This window comes from Schistosoma haematobium, chromosome ZW (assembly GCF_000699445.3).
Source record: "Schistosoma haematobium chromosome ZW, whole genome shotgun sequence".
NCBI lineage: Eukaryota > Metazoa > Platyhelminthes > Trematoda > Strigeidida > Schistosomatidae > Schistosoma > Schistosoma haematobium.
This window is the reverse complement of record NC_067195.1, coordinates 71,578,442-71,591,620: the sequence shown is the minus strand read 5'-3', so window position 1 is coordinate 71,591,620 and position 13,179 is coordinate 71,578,442. Positions and strand designations below refer to the sequence as shown.

General features: G+C 29.9%; 1 protein-coding gene across 1 annotated transcript in view; it reads left to right on the top strand.

The window, feature by feature from the left end:
* Positions 1 to 3,627: 3,627 nt before the first annotated feature.
* The window catches only part of MS3_00010483 (uncharacterized protein), a gene marked incomplete at its 3' end in the record, with an annotated part of 44,739 nt that continues 35,187 nt past the window's right edge, over positions 3,628 to 13,179 (top strand). The window contains exon 1 of the mRNA XM_051218852.1: positions 3,628 to 3,828. The remainder of the gene's footprint in view (positions 3,829 to 13,179) is intronic.

The following is a 13,179-nucleotide window of genomic DNA, read 5'->3' as shown; positions in this document are numbered from 1 at the left end:
TAGATTTTATCAGTGTTGTTGTTGACTTAAGTTTAATAAGTTCACAATATACATTTCCCAACGCTTGCTCAACCCTTATGTGGAGTAATAAGACTTTGAGAGTGAACGTAAGTAAATCAATTGCCTAAGGTGAAGTAAAAGTGTAAATAAGTAATGGGTAATACAAATAGACGGATATGTGGGTGACGGCCTTAATCAGATGAATATTTTATTTATAGTGAATAGTTTACATTTATTCCCCTTACTTACTGAGTATCTGTGCGATATGTGTGGGAACGATTGGGTTGTTGAATTGTCGAAAGTCTCTGTTTATTTATTCTGGAGATCATTACTATTTGTGACTTTATATCAGATGGTTGGAGGTAGTTCTGCGCTATGTGGTGTTCGTCAGTAAAGCCTAATTTGACGCTTGTGGTAGCTGATGCTCTCTAGTGGATTCGAGTAACTTAGACTCAATGAAATACAAATCTATCACTGTCAATGACTGGAAAATCATGATATTTTTTTACACTTAATAATAAACCATGGTTAAGTGAATTCAGTCAAATAACTAGTGAAAACCAGAGAAAGCCGGACGACGTTTTCCTCCGATTTCGACATTCCTCAACAAAGCGCATCGTGAGTGACTGGATCAAGAGTAAACTAAGCTGTTGTAAACTCTTTGACTTCATATTACTAAATTGGAGTGTACTGGTTTAAATTTCCACCTCAGTCAATTCCCGATCTAAGATGACATTATTAAGTGTGTTATTTAAGACACTTGATTGAACCAACTGCCCACTATTTTCCACTCCTTTTCATAACTATTCGTTTTTTAAGTACATGGGTTAGATTTTAGGTAGAATGATAATTGCGTTCAATTGAAGAATCTCATACTAGAAAACGAATCACTTGCTTAGTGATTGCTAAGTTTGAATGGTTTACCCAACTAATATCAGGTCATTAAAAGACCAATTTTGAAATATACAAAAATATCTTTAAAAAAATTCATTAAAATTGATTAGTTTTATTATTATATATAAGGATTGTGAATAACGTTCGATCAGGGGTTAGATATATTATTCATCATATAAACCCCTCTATCTAATTTACCAGGTTTTCATCTTCGAGTGATAATGATAACAATAAACAAGAGCAAATTAATCTACTAGGCTTTTAGTGACACAAATTACATAACTTCATGAGTTATAAGTAGGGTTTGTTAAAAGAAATCAGTAAGGCTGAAGTTAAACTTATTACACAGACTTTAAAAATTGAATATATAAATCAATGTGGAAAAGATATTTTCATATTTAATTACTTTTACGGTTTTTATTGCCACCCTTTTTGTCACGGGTGATGAATAGTTATGTACTGAAAAGAAAAACAAATTCTTTACATATATTTTATCATTTCTATGAAGTTCTGTGGAATATTTTGTATCGTTGAACGTAGTTTTCACTATGAATCAACATCAAATGAACTATCAGTCAAAAGCAGTGAACAATGGATGGTAACCGTATCGTAGCATTTAAACAGTGTAAACTAACAATATTACACATAATTCAACCTCTAGGTTTTCAATGATTCATCAGTTTATGTTCATTTATGATGACAAGTAAATTCATATTTTATTGCATGAACGAAAAGAAATATAATGACTTTCAAATGGTACTACTTTTCATATCTTAACATTGTTTACAAATGGTTTCATTTATATGATAACTAAATGTTGAGTAACCTACATGATATTATAATGATCAAGTTAGGCCGATATTATTCATTTCATAGACTCGTATGTCACCATAAGAGATAACTTTTCAAACAGTATCTAACTATAATCTGTTAGTTTAAAGGGAATTGAAGACAAATTTTTCCATTCTATATTTGTTTTTACTTGTTACCAAATTCGACAATATTCAAAGTTTTTCAAGGTAACTTAAAGAAAAACGAAAGGTTATTCTGGAGATTATTAGTTCTGTAATGACAAATCGATATCACTGACAATTTCCTTAGTATAGAACTTAACTTCATACTGTTTATTGTAGACAATAGTTTATTTCATACCCTAATGACCAAAATACTTTCCCCTATTGATCGATATTTCGGATCTTTAAGCATTTGAACAGAAATGGATTTTCTTCAAACGAATTTAATATTACCTTGATCCAAACAAATTTCGAATCCAAAAAATATTCATATTTCAAACCAAAATATCAGATTCTATCTACTTTGCTCTGGTTAAATGTATTTATGAGACTTAATACATGAGATTGAAAATACTAGTTGATATTCCTTTAAGAATTCATGATAAATTGTCAAATATATTCTGTCTTGTTTTCATATATTTTTATCAGATCAATATCAGGGTTGAAAACGATAAAGATATGGAATCAGTTCATGAAGTAATCGATTGTGTTCAATCCTATATCGGATTTATAACTTTGCTCCATCACAGAGTAGTATTGGATTAAAACCAAAGTGCTGTTCAGTTGTAATTAATATTCAATTGTTTTTCAGCTTATCCCAGATCGTGATGTAAAGCTATGGTTAAACATGAACGCATTGAACGTTTATAAACATATCTATGTAACACGTGACTTCAGCAGTATACATTATTACTTTATGGAAGGAAAACACACGTGTTTTCACCCTATGGTTTGAATTCAGTCTAAAAATATCGTTGAGCAACATCCATATATAAGTATATATAAACAAAGAAAATGGATAGCAAAAATTTCTCAAAAATTTCTGATTTGAGAATAAACATCCTTGAAAGAAGGTAGTAAGCGAAACAGATGAATGAGCTTTGGTGATAGGATAAACAACTCGCTAATGTATATGTATATATTCATCTATGTTAGTTAGCCTATTAAATGTACACAAATTATCTATCGTATGTTAGTGTATACGTGTGAGCATGTAAGAATTTTTGTCATTAAACGCAATAGGCTGAATTGGAAGGAAGAGCAGAAAAACCACATTATTGAAATGCTCATAAAGAAAAGTTGCCTTTGTCACTAATACTAACTAACTTGTGAGAATGATAAACAAACAAAAACTATAGAGTTTATTTTTGCACGTGTATACATCGCTTCTCACATTTATTGGCTCATGTCTTGACTGTGTTTATCATCAAACTCTTTTGTAAGCTGTGTTATGTAGACTTGTAACAACAAATGACAAAAAATTACTTGTCAACTGTCATATATATATATATATATATATATATATATATATATATATTGTATTTAGTAATCTAATTTATATGTTCTGTTTGCCTCCCCCCCTCATTTTGTACCTTGGAATTCACTGTTAACCATCATGTTAGAAAAAAAGTAACATATATTACGAGGCCAAAACCACTATATTTAGTATTAGTAACAATAAACAATATAACTTTAAAGGGAGAAGTCAATACTAAATAAAAATCTGTGCATAAGTATATATGTGTTTTTATGTGTGTAGAAGAGATAGAATCATTGAGATGACCAGACAAACAGTGAGTAGTATTATTCTAACAATAATGACTTTATAATGATATTAATGATGACCAATCTTCATTAATTTTTGGAGTTTCTCCAAAAAACCAACTAGGCATACACATATACACATACATATAAATCTATACAAACTTTCATCTAAATTACTTTTCTAAATATTCGAAATTTATTAACAATACATACCGTCATCTTCATTAGTAGTATTACACAACGTAATCATATAACTTAGAATATCATTGAATAACAAATGTTTAGTTGGTTAATAGTCTAAATCTAGATCTACATATAAAAAAGAGAATATTAATATTGAACTTAAAAGAAATGGATATTGTTCAACAAACATATGGTAAGTCAATATGAAGATTTTGATATTTTGATAACTTGTGATATAAATCTGCAGTTCCATTGATATTATTTCTAAGTTATCAACTGTCATTTAATATAACTTAATATTGTCGAATCTTATATATCTATATTGTATTAATTTGTAATTAGTGAACTCTTAGCATATAACTGAGTATCTCTTACTGAATGTATTCTATGTATTAGGTATATAATCTGGCCATAAATGTTCAGTGACAATAACATTAGCGTATACTGTTGTTAAAGATGAGTAGTTGAAAACAATTTACAAGATACAGGTTTTAAACTCTAAGGTAAAGTTTCTCTAGAAGTTCAGAGAAAATTGGATTTCTTCAACATAACGATTAAAGATGTGATGAATGAGTAGTACCTTGATTGTATAGTTCGAACAAGTCAAGTATATCAAAATACTTCGTCACAATTTTATTATTGTATTCATCTTTATAGTTGGGTATGACAGTAGGCAAATAAAAATACTGTCATTGACATGAATTGTGTGTCACTGTCGACTTATCATTCTTCTCAGTTAATAAGTTGTTTTGGAAAAGATTTGTCATTTCATGCATCATGATCAATCTAAACAAAATGAGAAGGACAAAATTTACTGAGTACAGTGAATTTATTACATTTTGAGGCTTCTCATCAGATGTAAACTGCCTTAATTTACTTCAATATTATAACCAATGAAGTTAAGTTCGAAACAATTTAAGAAACAAAAGGGAATAACATATTTGACATAATAGTTAAGACTGATTAATACTTGTATGTTGAGGATGAAATCATAACAATGGAGAAATGAATGAAGTTTTAAACCATAATAAAGAGACAATGAGTAAAAACAAATGAGTGATAAACAAGGCACCTAATTAACATAAAATTAAAGCTAACTTCAGCGGTGAATATCAATGGGATTATACTTTGAGTTCTAAACACTAATTAAAATATAATTTAATTAACAAACGTTAAAATAATATGACTATCTTATCATGGCAATGATAGGTTTACCACTCTTTCTGTATACATAGGCCAGATCGAAAGCTCTTGTTGGTAATGACCTCTGCAAAATGGAGTAAAAGTGGTACACTTTGCCTACCAATTATTTTAATTGCTTTTAGGATTTTATGGGTACTTTTATCATAACATTTACGAACAGTCACAAAAATAAGGCTCTATGATTAGACATAAAATGATGTATGTAAAGATCTAGGAAATTGAATAACAAAAATTACAATGTTTCCACCGCCAGTCCAGTTCGTGGTTCTTCAATGAAGTAATCATCATCAAAATACTCGAAAATAAAGTTGTAACATAAACAATTTTTTGAACAAATATCAAGTTGTATTCACGTACTGAATTTAATTTGGGATGTGAATATGAGTCATGTGGTACCATGAAAATGTGTTTGTAATGCTTATCTACATTCGATAACTATACTTGGGTTTAGTGACTTCTGAGAGAAAGGTTAACTTGTAATTAATGAAGGAACTTGAGCCCTTTCAATAAACTAAACTGAATACGGTTAGTGGTATCATGGGAATGATATATTTATAAATAAATTAAAAGAGGAAAATTATTCACTTATCATGCATTCATTTGAACACAATTGTAGGCATTAACAGTGTACGATCGATTATTTTCTTGAAGAACCTCGTGCTAGACTTTCGAGTAATACGTTGGAAATATTTAATTCATAAATATATTCCACTGCTCAAGATCGTTACGGAGATGACTTTATCTTTAATATCTCTTTCGTGTATTCTACATCCAGTTATTACGAAAATCAGAATTCACTATCGAAGTAATGAGTGAATACCACTGTTATCGATTATAGACCATAGCACCCCCCCGAAAGTCTTCGCTCATATTCCATGACTGCTACTCTTAGGTTAGTCTAGTTCCACTAACTTTCATTACTTTAAAGGTATGAACACTTTCGAATCAAATTTAGTTTAATTTTTTTCTATTTTGATCAAACATAAGCAAGAAAGCCATTTAAAAACTACTGAATATTGAACCATTCACTAATTTTACCAGAGATTAGTTATCAATAACCATTTAAACCGGCTTAATTCGTTGTCACACGTCACAGATTAAATTATTTTACCAATATTCAGTAAATACGTGAAAAGAAACAACATGGAAACTGGTTTTTACCATAAATTGTTTAGTACCACGTCAACAATTGATAAAATATGGATTTTAACATGATTAGATAAGGGATTCGATTGTTTCATAAAAAAAATGCAGATTTGTATAGTAATTTCTAGTATAATAACTTTTAGATTACAAAGAGCTTATCTAACAGTATGTCATTTTAATAGTTCGCTCAAACTTAGATGAAAACCCGAAGCATCACTGAATGACTGCGCTGGTAAACTTTGAAATAAAAATTCATTTTCCAGTTGGCTGAAAATTAATCTCGGTTGAAATTTATACTGAAGACGTCTGTAGCACATGTCAATAGAACGTAATAGTTGGCAAAATAAATGTTAATTGAGTCATCCACTATGACAATGAAGCAATAACGATTAAATAACAAAGGATTTTCATACTAGAACGAAAGGGCCGTTTAATGCTTCCAGGTTTTGAATGGGTGTCTAACTTCGATCGGTTTGTGATTTTAATGAAAGTCAACAATCTCTGTAATCCTATACTGATAAAGTTAATTGGTTGAGTCCATTGATTTAAGTTATAAATCCCTCTTATTACTCAAGATTAAACCAATTCAAGTTTACAAATTAGATGATTTACATACATTTCACTATACTTCAGTCAAACGTTTACTAGATAATCTATTTCTAGTTAGAATTTGATTAATGGTTTCTAAACATAACAGATGATTTCTTTTATAGTGTTTCCTCGTAACCTCTTTTTTGTTGAGGTTGTAAATGACTTTAGTTATTTCTTCGTCTAATATCTAAAAATTTGTCTGGCATACTTCATTTTATAATCTGACATAGCAATTTAAATTTAAATGACAATTTTCATCATTTGCTAAATGAATAATTACTTATGGTTAACTTTCCCTCCCTCAATACACAGCTGGTTTGATACTTCAATATTTCTTCATTAGAATCATTACGTGAACAGTAGTTATGTAAAAAGATAGTTAAAAGAGTGTGATGTATACTACGTGGAAATATTTTTATTACGCAATAAGAGATCTACACAAAATCATGTACTCACTGGTGATTATCTTTGAAGTGCGTTTCCAAGGTATTAATAACAGGTTGGGATCTGTACAGTTAAACCATGCCACAAGTAAAGTAGTTATCACCCATAACCCAAAGAAATGTTAAACTAAAAAGAAACAAGTATTCACCATTCTATAATTTTCAGTGGCTCTCCAGTATATACTACTCAATGAAGAAAAGTTATATTTAGGTCAAACAAGTCTCTACAGATCGCCTGTCTAAATTTCCATTACAAATCCTGATACAACGATGAAGAGAAAAAAGAATATATGATTATTTAAGTTTATAGTAATGAAGAATGTAACTTTTATACATTTACTTATTTTGATAACTTTATAGGAGTCATGAATGACAAAGTTGTGGGATAATGCTTATTTATTTAATCTTGTCTTTTCTGGGTCCTCTACACAACAACTGACATCTTTATTTTTGTAAATACTAGTAATTATGTCATTTCGTCTACCGTATTTACAAATAATATCTGTAAATGATTATGTCATTAGTTCTATCGCTGTATGAATTAAACCTTTATGAGTATGGAAAATAGTGACGAGGATGACGATGATGATTAGTTTTATTGATAAACTGAGTCACTTTATAAGGTCCTTACAATAGTTTCATTTATAAATATAGTGGTTGTAAAAAGTATGCAGAAGATTTAGAGCATAAATAAATGAAATGAATTCTCTGTATCCCACAATGTTTCTTTTTCTTATTTTACGACCTAATAGATCATCATCTTAAGATGTCCTCATCAGACGTTAGGACTGATACTTCTTGAGTTTACTTAAATGTGATGTACTCAAAATTAAATGAACAACTTCGTTTTCGGCTTTTTTTATATCAAACTATAAGAAATTGTTTTTTACTTATTAGCTTATTCGACACAACACTGTGATTTACATAGCTACCTATTTATGTATTATACTAGTTGGATCATAAATATGAGGTTTTGCTAATTAATTCAATCATAAGGTTGTTCATTTCTTGTAGTCGTTATAATTTTTTGGAAAGTATTCTGATGGATTAAGATCAAGGATTTAAAATAAATCATCGTAAAAAGACTTATGACCTTATGTCATGTATGGTAGTTGGAACTTGTATCGTACAAAAACTATCAGTTTGTGTTTATCACTTTAGATAAAGTGGAGTAAAATCCTTAAAAGTAACACTTCAGGAAAATCAAACTAGTTTATGTAAGTAATGATCACTGGTTTGAGAATAATATTAAATAACTGAAAGCAGTGAATACTAGTGATGTTTCTTTGCTGGAAAGTGTTCATAACAACTGAATATTGACTTTTGAGTAATTTAATGAAATTTTTTTCTAGAAACTCGATTAATATGATGGTAGTTTTTTTAAATGACTGAAGAACTATCAGTATAGGGTTGTATAAATTATTGAATTTAGATTGATATCATGAACGGATCAGTGTTAGATCACCATTGAAAACTTGGAAGAACTGGACGGTTGTTTCATCATAGTATGGAACTGTTGAAGATTATATTTAGTTGTGACCTATAAGATATATATTCGAAAATCTTAGTGTAATATCTCGATCATATATGGAGTTGGAATAGAAATTCTTTCATAACATGGAATAACTTGCCTTGCTTTATAAAATTTTTTTAATACCTTTGTTTATAATTAACCTCACTGTCACCATGCCTAACAAAAGTTTATTATCGGCATTATTATCATCCTGTAAAAATAAGTATATATATTTGCGATTGTACAGCTTTGAAAATGGATTCGCCGAAAAGAGAACTCTTTGCTGAACTTATTTTTCTTATTTGATTTTCAAAAGCTTGTTGTTACTGTTATTATTTTGAATTGGTAAGTTTTCACACCTTAACATATTAGATCATATCAGTTGCATAATACATTTATCACATGGAATCAATTCTCTATGTAAATGATTCTTTTAACTTATCATATTTAATCATTAATTATCGTTAATATAATTTTATTCTTTTCAATTGTAACTAGTAACAGAAACATGATTAATCAAAAGCATATTTACCATGTTAGTGTACATACACGTGTTTGTATCTGTGGTTATTTCTACATTTGTATATGTTTATGTGTAAGTTTTTATGTAGTTATTTTGTTTATGGGTCAAATGGCTACCAAAAGGTTAATTTATACTTGTTGAATGAAATTATTTAACGAACACTCCCTCTCTTTCCATCTTTTTTAAAAAAACGATTAATGCCATCAATTATTATTAACAACAATAGATAAGCAACAATTTCGAAAATATTATGACACAAATTATGTATGTTGTAATGACGATAATAACTTAAAACTGGTTTGTATTCTTTTTTTCCAGTTATTGTTATGTGAGTGTGTTGCTGATGATGGTTAGGTGAATGTGAGGATTATTATTTGGATCTGATTAATAAAATAAGCACTACATGCGTTGTGTTAGGTTGTATTTACAGATGAAAGTCAATAGAAAAACGACCTAAGCAAGAGAATCACAGGCCTAAGATAACTATGTATGTAAGAACTTAAAAAGAATATTTGTACAAATGAATTTAAAGTTAGTGTTATAAATTAGTGTTCCCTACAGTAAGAAAGTTGAGACCAATATCTGGATTTACCAAATCTTCAATCATGTATGGCATTAAACCCACAATGAATGTTTGGTCTTATTCTGGGCTCGTCAGCTAAAAGTGCCTGTATTCGAGTTTTTGTGTCCACTATAACTCATGGACCTAGTTTTATCGGTCTAATGTACTCGCTGTACAAATTAGTGGACTTATGAACTCATTAGATTAAGGGGGAAATATCAAAAGCAAGATACGCGTGCATTTAACAGACGAGTCTTAAATAAGACGAAAATGGAGTGCTGCCTTCCATTGATAGCCATAAACCAAAATTAAGTGAAGTATTTTATCATGGACAATATTATGAAATCCACCCAAGATATATATAGGCCATTAGGGACTAATTAATATCGTTCTGAATATCTACACAATGAAAACAAAAAGCCTTATAAGTTAGTTTTTATGGAAGATTCATACTTTGTTTCCAGGAGGATATTCAAATTATAGAAAGTGATTCATTTCACCCGGGTTGTTATCTCAAGACAATGTCCATAAATTCTATGTTTTATTAGCGTTTTACCACTTGATATGGGTGGTCAGAAATATTTCTCTCTGACTAATATTCCATCATGATCAGAAATCTCGAATCGAATTTCGATGTTAACTTATAATTAAATTAAACGGCAATCCTGCATACAAGTTCTCTAGTTCTAATTAGCGGTACACTGTTGAAATATTGTTTTAATTTCAAATGGTTTGGAAAGACTCATCCATCCAAATACAGTCAATCTGAACACTGCAAAGCCAAATGAATAAAACAACAACACATTGCTTGAATCTTTTAGAGTGGACCGTTCCAATTAGTATAAGTCATTCTTAGCTACTGAAATTAATTGTGAAACCTCGAGAACATTCAGTGTTTTCATTTGTCCCTTTCACTAATTACTGTATAATTGTGTAAACGCAGAAGTAATTTTACATCAGTTTAGATAGTGTTAAAGGCGTGAATAAACAATTTACGGAGAAAGTTTGATTTTTCTGAAAAATCTGCTTATTTTTGAAACCTCATACAATCTCATGTATGTGTGATAATAATTTACGGTTCTAATGAAGACATTTTTATGTAAACTGTATTATATCAAAAGAACCATTAAGATGGGTAATTTACTGTTCACTTCTAGTGAAAAATTGTTTTAATTCAAATGGATGACATAAAATTTATCAAAAATTTAAATAACATCATTATTTAATAGTTGAATTCATGAATCAATCGAAGTTGGACCACTATGGAAAACTTGGTCTAGCTTCAATTGACTGATGAATTCAACTACTAAATTACTATAATATCCACAAAACCCGTCTCTGATTACAATCATCATATGCTCATTAGTGACCGTCTCCAAGAGGTATTTCTTGAAGTTCTAGTAAAAAGTACTGACCAGTGAAGTTCAACCGGGTGTGATAAGAGATAGTAACTCACTGATGACAATGGTGGACGGTGGCGCAACTTCATGGATTGGTTAAAGTTAGACATGAGCACTGCTGAGAAGCCCCATACAAGAACGAAATGGCCGACCAGTGCTTATAGGTTTTTCATGGTGGTCTAGCTTTAATTGACTCATGAATTCAACCACTAAATTACTAAAATATCCGTAAAAAATCCTTCTCTGACTTTCATATCTCATTGATAAGTATGATAATTTCGAGTAAAATAATTTCTTATATATAACAAGATTAGTTAGGTATATAAAGTCAATACAAATTTAGCTCATGTTGGTTTGAACAACTTAACATAATTATTAGTACCAACAAAATACATTACCCTTGATGTTTCGTGAGAAATTAACAATGATACAGAAATAAAGTTACAATACCTAAAAGTAATGTAAGCAGATTTCTAGTGAAAAGGATTTATTTGCATGTAAAATTTGTAATCGTAGAAATTTATTTATACGGACATAGTGATAAGATTAATTCAACAATTGGAAGTCTTTTTCATCAGGATAAAAACTGAAATGCTTTGTCTTTACAGAGAAATAAGAATAGAATCCAGTGAATTATTCGACTAATCATTCCTATTATCAGAATGCTTAAACTCATTACCGTGAGATTATTTCAAAGTTGAATACGTAACGATTGTCACACGATATAATGCAAACTAGAAATGATATACTTAATAGCTATTAATTAATAAACATTTTTGTACTTGAGTAGACTTCACCAATAATCTACTTGTTAGACCCCATAATTATTTTCCATTTTCCCGAATTGTAAATTCTCCATAATATACACAAGTTTAAAATTATTCAACTAATCAAAACATCATAATTAGCCACAGAATTAGTTTAAGTAACTACGTCCTTATCCTTATTGTATCTTTATACTTTGATAAGCTAGTTTCAACAGCTGAACACAAATACATACCATGTCATCAAAACCTTATGCTACACTTGTCCTTATCCTTCTAATTTACTTCACTTGTGAAGTAAAGTACTAAAAATAAAGTAACTTTTTATTATCTAATTACAAATGATAGATTGGTAGATTGATGAACTAATTCGTCAAAATTTAATTTCACTATGCAGAAAAAAGGAGAAATAAAAATACAGGAGACATAAATTGAAAAACGACTGACAGACAACTCTTGAAGATAACTTAGATTTCAACAAAATGTATCAATAAGATGTAAAGGAATGATGATCAATGACGGGCCTCGATGATGATGATAATGATGACGATGAAAATGTTGACATTTACTGGCGTCAATATGTTTTAATATTAATGTATATCTTTAAAAAAATACAAAGCAATCAACTATCTATAAACATCACAATGTTAGTTATATGTAATCAAGTCAATCAAACTGTCAAACACAATAAATCCTGTCGTATAATCAGTCTTTTGAGAAATTTAGCTAACAATTGAATGTGTCGATTGGTTATATTTTTTCTTTTCTGAATTGTCTCTATATTCATCGTCCAGAACAAAAAACATTGATAGAAGGCATTAGATATTTTTGAGGGTGTGGGGGGAGGGAACATTACAAACTTTGTTGACGCTGTTATTCTCTTTGTTAGTTATTTTGTGAGTTTTACTGAAAATAATAAAATAGGTAATTCTTTTTTTCACCATTGAAAAATTTCTGTGATAATTAAAAAATATACGGATATATGAACGAAGAACATTCCTCTACTGTGATTATTATGATTACGCCTACCTACAGGGTCAATTTTAAAAGTTATTAAACGTATAGCGATGTATGAAGTACAGCTATATACTATTTCTTTAAAATATGAATTGTAGTAATCCATTTGTACTTTACACCATTCACTCAGTTAAATGGATAGATAAATATAGTTTTGCGGATTGGCTGAAATTAGACATTAACAACGTTGGATGCTAGATCAGTGGTTTACAGGTTAAGCGTTCGCTCGCGTGACCGATAGGTCCTGGCTTTGAATCTTGAGGGGTGGGATCGCGGATGAGCACTGTTGAGGAGTCTCACAATGGGACGAAATAGCCGTTCAGTGCTTCTAGGTTTTATATGGTGGTTCAGTTCCAAATGACTCATGAATTCAACCATTAAA